We start from the raw sequence: 8,515 nt of genomic DNA, 5'->3' as shown, positions 1-8,515 counted from the left end.
GTGTCCCAGCTGAGCTGGACAAGGCCACGGGTAGAACTTTAAGGAAAGTAAATTTTCAGACACAGAGTGTTGGAATGTAAAGTCCTTCACATGTTTGCTTCTTGTCTCAAAGTGATTGGGAAAAAAAAACCTCCAAACCAACTTTTGACTATGATTATAGTAGTCAATGATGGATATCATCATTTAAAATGAAAGCTACCAAAAAGGAAGAAGAAATAAAAGAAAGGAAGCTTGCTCCATAATAGGAAAAAACATGTCCATATTGTAATATTTAGGTATTGTCCAGCACAAAACCATTAAGGGGGAATAAAAGGGACTGACCTCTGAACTTCACTCGGTCCTCCCAGAGGGCCTGAGCAGTGCACCTTTTTACTGCTGACTAAAGCTGGGAGACCCTGGCAGCAGTACAGCTGTGCAGAGAGAGCTATCAGAGGCTGCCACTGTCTGGAATCTTATGTCTCAAAGGGTTTGTTTCTAAGTAATAACTTGGTGCATTTTTAGTCACTATATTATTTCCCCCCAAGTTAGAACACCGAAAAGAACCTCAGTTATCTTTATTAATCAGCATTTCTCAGGCAGAGCTCTCACATTAAAAGTGTTCACAATGGCAGCAAATCATGAATGAGCCAAATAGTTCTGTTCTCAGAAATTCTCGTCTATTCCCGTGGATGGCATCATCACAACAGTTCCATCAGCCAATTTTAATTCGGTTTCAGCTACTGGGCCAGTTTTTTTCCTCTCCCAGTTCCTGGGTGGATTGGGAATTGCAATGTTGGTGGCCAGATGACTCTATAGGGAAAGGACTATTGTAGAATGAAGGGAAATTGAGTACCAAATCTGGAGACCTGAACTCCACTTGGGGAAAAAAAATTTTTTTTTTCGAAAGGAATTTTTTTTTTCCTAAGGTAAAAAAAAGGGATGAAATGTACCCAAGATGAAACATGTTTTCATTTTCTCATTCAACTCCTGCCATACCCAAACAAGGTCAATGACAGGCTAACCACATCAAGAGAATAACCCCCCCCCACCCTCTTCTTCCTACTCCCTACCCACCCACCCACCCTCACCCCCCACACCCATTTCCCGCTTCCTGTAAGTTAGGCATCTTCATGCTGGTAAACATTTGGGGACCAACTGTAAGCCTGAGCCTGAGAGAGGGGCACTGAGGCTTTGAAGCCCTCCCACGCGTCTCAAAGCCAGGCTGAGAACTAGAGGGACACTTGGTTTTTAAACTTTAACAGCCTTTTCAACTCAAATCACTGGGCTTGGCCTTCTGGCTGCCTTCCTTTTTAAAAGCCGGACAAGAAGAGCGAGTATGTGTGTATGAGTGAGAGAGAATATATGTATGACACATGCTATGTTACAATGCAGCCTGTGTGTGTCATTGGTGTGATATGTGTATGATATGTTTCGATGATGAGTTGAATCAATTTAAAAATAGCACAAGCTTCCTTCTCATGACACAGCTCACCTCCCAAAAACTTTTGACAAACATATTCAGGGCCTAAACATTGGGACGGTGACCTTCGGGGGCTGTTGGATGTTTTGGAATGAGGTCAGTGTTTTGACTTCCTACATAAGGGAAACAAAAATTAAGTAAATTCAAGAACACAAGTAGAGCTCCCTTCCCACCCTAGGAATGAAGATGTAAGTGTTCTCCAGAGGACTTTATAAAACCCACAGGATGTCCAAGGTCTCAGAGTATTTATAGAACCACCTGTATCATTACATCTAAGTATTAATATCTTTTTTAGCCCTCCCTTCAGAAAGACAGTTGTATTCTCATCTAATCATTTATATATGATTTTAAAATTATTTTTTAAACTATTCCTTTAGTTCAGCATCTACCAACTTAATAAATGATAATAGCAATACTAATCATTTCCAGATGACTTGTGGGGAAACCAAGGTTTGGGGTTTCCAAAATTTGCTTTCCCTTCTAGTTATGTTTTTATCATAGTGAATATTCAGACAGAAGAATTTTAATTTCTGAGAAGTCTGTGGGAAAGAACAGGAGAAGGAAGATTATTTCAGAACTCAGAAGACACTTCCTAACCTTACAGCTGGTGGGAAAAAAGGAATAATCCTAAAATTAAACTAACAGAAGGCAAAACCTGAACTGTTAACAAGGGAGAAAAAGAGCAATAGGAAAGGTGTCCACTCTGAAACTCATCTCTTGTCTTTATTTGGAGAACAGGAAGAGTAGCTTCCACACAAATGAGAGAGCAAGACTGTGGGTCAAATGTTTGCTTCTCTCACCTTTCGGTGGGAGGAGAAGCCATTCTGGAAGAGGGGAGGACTCAAGGTGGAAATAAAGGGAAGGTCGCCAAGAATAAGATTAGGGAGGACCAGTTGGCTTAAAAATGAAGGTGAAAGGCTTCTCTGGAGGATGAGCAGGAACAGCAGCAGAAGACCCAGTGCAGGGAGGAGCAGTCCCCTTGGAAGAGGAAAAGGGACCCTACAGTTGTACCTGCCACCGTGTGCTTCCCTGAAATCACAGAATATTAACCAAAGGACACAGGTGATTTTATTTAAAATGGGACTGACGATTTCTTCTCATCCTTTCTAAGGGAAGATCAAGACTGTAGAGGCTTGACTTTTTTCACGCCAAGGTAAGTTAGGATAGAAGAGACAGAATCATAAAGGTTAATAGTGAGATCATTTGACCACCCCCAGCCCCCAACTCCCATTCTGCTCCAAAGGGGATTTAGTATCCAATCTAAGTCGAAGACAATATATCCCCTTCTATACTTCATTTTCCTGCTGAGGAAACTGAGGACCAGAGGTCAGGAAGCAGAAAGGGCATCTCTCCCAGACTCTTTTTTGGTAACTGGATCTTAACATAGAACTGTGAACCTGGGAAATGCCAGCCCACAGGCAGGGCTGCAGCTCAGGGAGCAAAATCAGAACTTGGTTCTCAGATTTCCAGCCAAGCTCAGGGTTCTGTAATGGAGCCTAAGCACTTACTGGACCTAAGGTACACATGGACTTTAAAATGAGGAGGAGGGGGCTGCGCTTATTGGAGAACCTTTTAAATGTTAAACCGGTGGTGACACCAGAAGAAGTTCAACCCGCCTAAACCAAATTCGTGTCTGAGTTTGGAAGAAGGCATGACTGTCCTTCACCTCCACCCACCTGAGAGGTGGAGAGGGGAGGGAGGAAAGAGAAGGCAAAGGCAAGACAATAACAAACCTCATTTAATAGACACCTTATCTTTTGAACAACTCTCTAATGTTGACTAAGGAAAAGCTGGGAAACCTTTTAACCTGAAGATAGCCTGGAGATCCAGAAGCCATCAGCCCTGGCTTATCTGTTCTCCATCTACAGCCCATTGTTTCCTCCAAGCAGGCACCCCGGGGAAGCAGGGCAAAGGAGTTATTGTTCAGGAGGCATCCGCCCCCTTAAGGTGCACCTCTGGAGGACTGAAGGGCAACCCTGCTTTACCCTAGAATGGGACCAAACACAGGGAAGGAGCGGTTTGGTGCTTTTCAGGCAGGATCCCCACAACTCCTTTTAAGAGAACAGGCACTGCCTTTAGGAGAGATAATCCCACAATGGATGTCCATTAAAAGTATTAGGATGTGTACTGCCACCATGATCCCTGGGAGGAGAGCTCTGTCCTGACAATAGACAATTAAAGCTGATAAATCCAAGCTACTTGTTGCTGTTCTAATTCCTTCTAATTGTATGCTACTTGTGCCTGGCTCTCGCATTCAGGGATGAAGCAAGCTACTCTAATCTCCAAAGTACCTGACCTACTTCCTACAGGATCTTTTCAGCATTCTTTTCTTCCCATCTGGACCTTTTCTCCTCTTCTCCTTCTCCTTTCTTCCTCATAGATTGAGGGGAGGAGAAGGAAGGATGCTGGGGGCTGCGGTGGGGGGCGTGGAACAGAAGGCTGAGTCCAAATCAATGACTCTGGGGCCTCAGACAGTTCACTAATCGGTTAACAGCTAATCATGCTCACGGGCACATCAGTGATTAAACTGCACTTTGCATTAGGCTCAACAAGTGGCACGAGGCACACTTAGGATCCAACTGCTAGATCACTGCTAGCTGCCAAATCTGCATGTGCTTATGTGTGGGGAGTGCATGCCTCACTGATTCATCTGTAGCTGACATCTCACTAATTACGCTGCCACCACCAGCTAGGCAGAGTAAAGCCTTCATTCTCACCCAACACCCCAAAGGATGTAATTCTATCTAAACAACAGAGCTTTAAATGCCAATTTGGCGCCTACCTGCATGTGCTCTCCTTCCAGAATCTCCTAGAATCCAAGAAAGGAGCAAAATCATCTTTGCAATTCAATCTTGGCCCCTGGGTGTGTTTTTAATGCTGAAAAATCTTTACAGAGCTATCTCTTCCCACTCTTCCCTGCTCAATAGCCTAAAGAGTGGTTAATAACCTGTCCTTTTAAAATACAATACTGGAATTAACAATTCCAACCATCATGAATCACGTGTTGGGTTTTTTTTGTTGTTTGTTTGTTTTGAGAAAGAGTTTTGCTCTGTCACCCAGGCTAGAGTGCAATGGCATGATCTTGGCTGGCTGCAACCTTCACCTCCTGGCTTCAAGCAATTCTTGTGCCTCAGCCTCCAGAGTAGCTGGGATTAAAGGCACGTGCCACTACACTTGGCTAATTTTTGTATTTTTAGTAGAGACAGGGTTTTATCATGTTGGCCACGCTGGTCTTGAACCCCTGGCCTCAAGTGATCTGCCTGCCTCAGCTTCCCAAAGTGCTGGGATTACAGGTGTGAGCCACCGCACCCTGCTGTGTTGATTTTCTTTTAAAATAAATCTTTGTGTTACAGAAATACAAGATACAATATTCATCAATGAAATTATATGCTTTTTGGCCTTTGCCTCAAAATCATTGGGTGGGGTTGGGATAGATGAAACAACCCAGGTCTTAAGTTGGTAATTGTTGAACTGGGTACTGGGTGCATTATACCATTCTCTTCAGTTATTTTTTTTTCCCTCACTGATCCCTGTTTTAACAGTTTTTTTAAATGTTAAAAATAATAGACCAGGCGCGGTGGCTCACCCCTGTAATCCCAGCACTTTGGGAGCCCAAGGTGGGTGGATCACCTGAAGTCAGGAGTTTGAGACCAGCCTGGCCAACATGGTGAAACCCCGTCTCTACTAAAAATACAAAAATTAGCCAGGCCCACGTGGTGGCGGGCACCTGTAGTCCCAGCTACTCGGGAGGCTGAGACACGAGAATCACTTGAACCCGAGAGGCAGAGGTTGCAGTAAGCTGAGATCACGCCACTGCACTCCAGCCTGGGCGACAGAGTAAGACTCTGTCTCAAAATAATAATAATAATAATGATAATAATAATAATTTTTTTAAACTAAAACTTTAAATTCCAGAGACCCCAAATGATCTACTCAAGGCCCTCATGCTGTTTTATTTTTTATTTTATTTCTTTTCTGAGACAGGGCCTCCCTCTGTCACACAAGCTGGAGTGCAGTGGCACAATCATGGCTCACTGTAGCCTCCCGGGTTCAGATAATCCTCCTGAGTAGCTAGGACTAGAGGCACCCACTACCACACCCAGCTAATTTTTGTATTTTTTGATAGAGACAGGGTTTCGCCATGTTGCCCAGGCTGGTCTTAAATTTTTGGGCTCAAGCGATCTGCCTGCCTCGGCCTGCCACAGTGTTGGGATTACAGGCATGAGCCACTGTGCCCAGCCATGCTGTTTAACTTAAGTTTATTCCCTTTGCATGAATATAAATGAATGTTAAATTCAAAAGCACTGATATAACACAAAGAAGGCATCTGGCTGCTATCCTGCTCCATCAAAAGCAGCAGTCTCTGCGATTGCAGTCATTTTGGGGGACATGTTTTTTCAGTGTTCCCCAAATGTAAGGCACTTTCAGGGTGTCAAAGATATGACAGCAGTCACCCAGTAGGTTTAATTTTGCCCTTCTGAGGAAATTCTAAACTGGGTCTCATTTTATTCAATTTTACAGAGATCCCACCAGGAAAAGATTAAGAGCTTATTTTGGACTGAAAATTTATGTCTTCCAGGAGGTAAAACTTGCAGCCATCTGAATCTGTTCCTGCGTGACGCACCCTCCTCTAGACAGAGGGACTAGAAATACAAATTTACCGTACTCACTTTTTCTCTACAGTAGTCTGAGCAAGCCTCTGGCAGCACCCAGCAGGGACTCAGCTGATAAATGGTGTCAAACACAAACCATTTGTCAACTCCCAAGAGAGGAGAACAAGCTGAAAGATGGACGCAGGAAGTAGATTTATCTGGAGCAACACATTAACTAGTATAAATACCAGTGAAAAAAGTAAACACATTTACCGAGCAAGAAAGATCTCATCACAGTTACCTCACTGCTTAACTCAATGTTCTCCCAAAGCCTTCTCCTCCTCAGACAAGGGACACCCATTTGTCTTGATGTTCTGTGCAGAAGATATTTAAACAAATCAAAGATTTATTTCCTTATTGACCTCTGTTTCATTAACAACTAGTTTACATTAATAGAAGAAGGTTCTGCCAGACAAAGAAAAGGTTTCTCCAGTGATGATGTTCCCCCATTCTTTAGAAGACAGAAGGTTTTCCAAAATGCCATTAGGAATGAAAACACAGCATGTGAAATTATCCTTCAAACTGTTATGTATATTAAACATTCATTCATATGACTTCAGACATTCGTGGAAACATTTTTAATTTCAGAAGTCCCAAAAAGCAAAGATACAGCCAAGAAGTCCACATGCAGTCATGGTTTATTGAAGTACATGTATTGCTACAGAGTTGCTGGGTGATGGTGACAGTGCTAGGCATGGCCCCAGACACCTGGCTTCCAGTTCAGGCGGTGTCTATGGAAAACAGGGAGCCTTGGGCTCCATTTCCTCATGTATACCACTTTTTTGCTCATGCTCTAACTGTGATTCATCCTCCTGGACAATGATCTGTCTCTGTGGTCTTCTACCTACCAGGCTATACATAATCATCGGTATCTGAAAACCCAGCCCTTAGCACAGTGCCTGGTGGTGTGATCGATGGTTGATTAATGTGTGCTGAATGAATCAATTAAAATGGTTCTCAGCTCCCATCTGTGAAGGGAGCACTGTAGTGGGCTCTGAATGTACTTTCTGTTTTTCTAGAGAAAATAAGACTGCTGCTCAGCCTTTGTTTATGGGACTTCAAAAAACATGTTCCAGGGCAGGAGCCACAGACGTTAAGATGTTCATGTTTATGGGAATGGGAAGAACTTACCTCTGACAACAGCATTTGAAAATAAGTTCATCCACTAAAAGCAAATGTAATAGATTTTCCAAGTGAAAGTGACTTACACAGTTCTTGTGGGGTCTGCTTTTGTCCACTCAGCCATCTGCACTCCTGGCACTGGACTTCTTCCTAAAATTTTCTCCTGCCAGTCTTAGGGCCTTCCTCCCTTTCACGGAAAGCCACTCCACCCACAGTAATTAGGTTTAACTAGAGCAATTAACAAAACAAACTCCTTGTTGCTTAGTGGGCTGATAGAATTCTGATTGCAAAATTGTTTTAGGATGTGCAGAGTAGTTTAAAACAAAGATAAATAAGTTATGCAACCATTTTGCATATAATCTATTTGTTTGTGTGTAGGAAACAGTTGTACATCTTAAGTAATATAGTCTAAAATTACATTTTACTAAGCAGTATGCCTTCCTCATATAATATTAATTCAGATCTAATAAATTTAAACTGGGATTATTTTTTCTAGTGCTACATAGTTTTAAATTATTCAGAGAAAAATGCTTCATTTTTTTCTACTAATAAAGTAACAGCTTACATGTTTTTTAAAAGACTGATGTAACATAATCAACACCATCCAATTCCCCAAAAGCCTTCTCCACAAAATACTATGATTTCAAATCTAGTTTTTACAGGCACTATCACTCTAAATTCTTTCTGTATACAAAATTTAGTACAATTCCATTATTTTGCTGATTCTTCAATATTAGTGCCACCTAAGACTTCAATCATGTATTTAGAGTTTTACATACTTTAATTTGATTTTACCAGGCTGGGTGCAGTGGTTCACGCCTGTAATGCTAGCACTTTGGGATGTCGCACTTTGGGAGGCAAAGGTGGGAGGATCCCTTGAGTCCAGGAGTTTGAGACCAGCCTGGGCAACATGGCAAAACCCCATCTCTACAAAAATATAAAAATTAGCCAAGTGTAGTGGCGCATACCTGTAGTCCCAGCTACTCGGGAGGCTGAGGTTGGAGGATGGCTTGAGCATGGGAAGTGGAGGTTACAGTGAGCAGAGATCGTGCCACTGCACTCCAGGCTGGGCAACAGAGCCAGACTCTGTCTCAAAAAAAAAAAAAAAATTTTTTTTTAAAATTTTCCCTGTAGTGATTTTTATTATGGTCTTATACCAACTTCTTTGATTTTGGAATAAGAGTATGGTGATGAAAAGTAATCTTACTAGCTGTGCGCAGTGTCGCATGCCTGTAGTACCAGCTACTATGGAGACTGAGGCAGGAGGATCACTTGAGCCCAG

This window comes from Pan troglodytes, chromosome 5, assembly GCF_028858775.2.
Source record: "Pan troglodytes isolate AG18354 chromosome 5, NHGRI_mPanTro3-v2.0_pri, whole genome shotgun sequence".
Taxonomy (NCBI): Eukaryota; Metazoa; Chordata; class Mammalia; order Primates; family Hominidae; genus Pan; species Pan troglodytes.
This window is presented reverse-complemented; position numbering follows the sequence as displayed.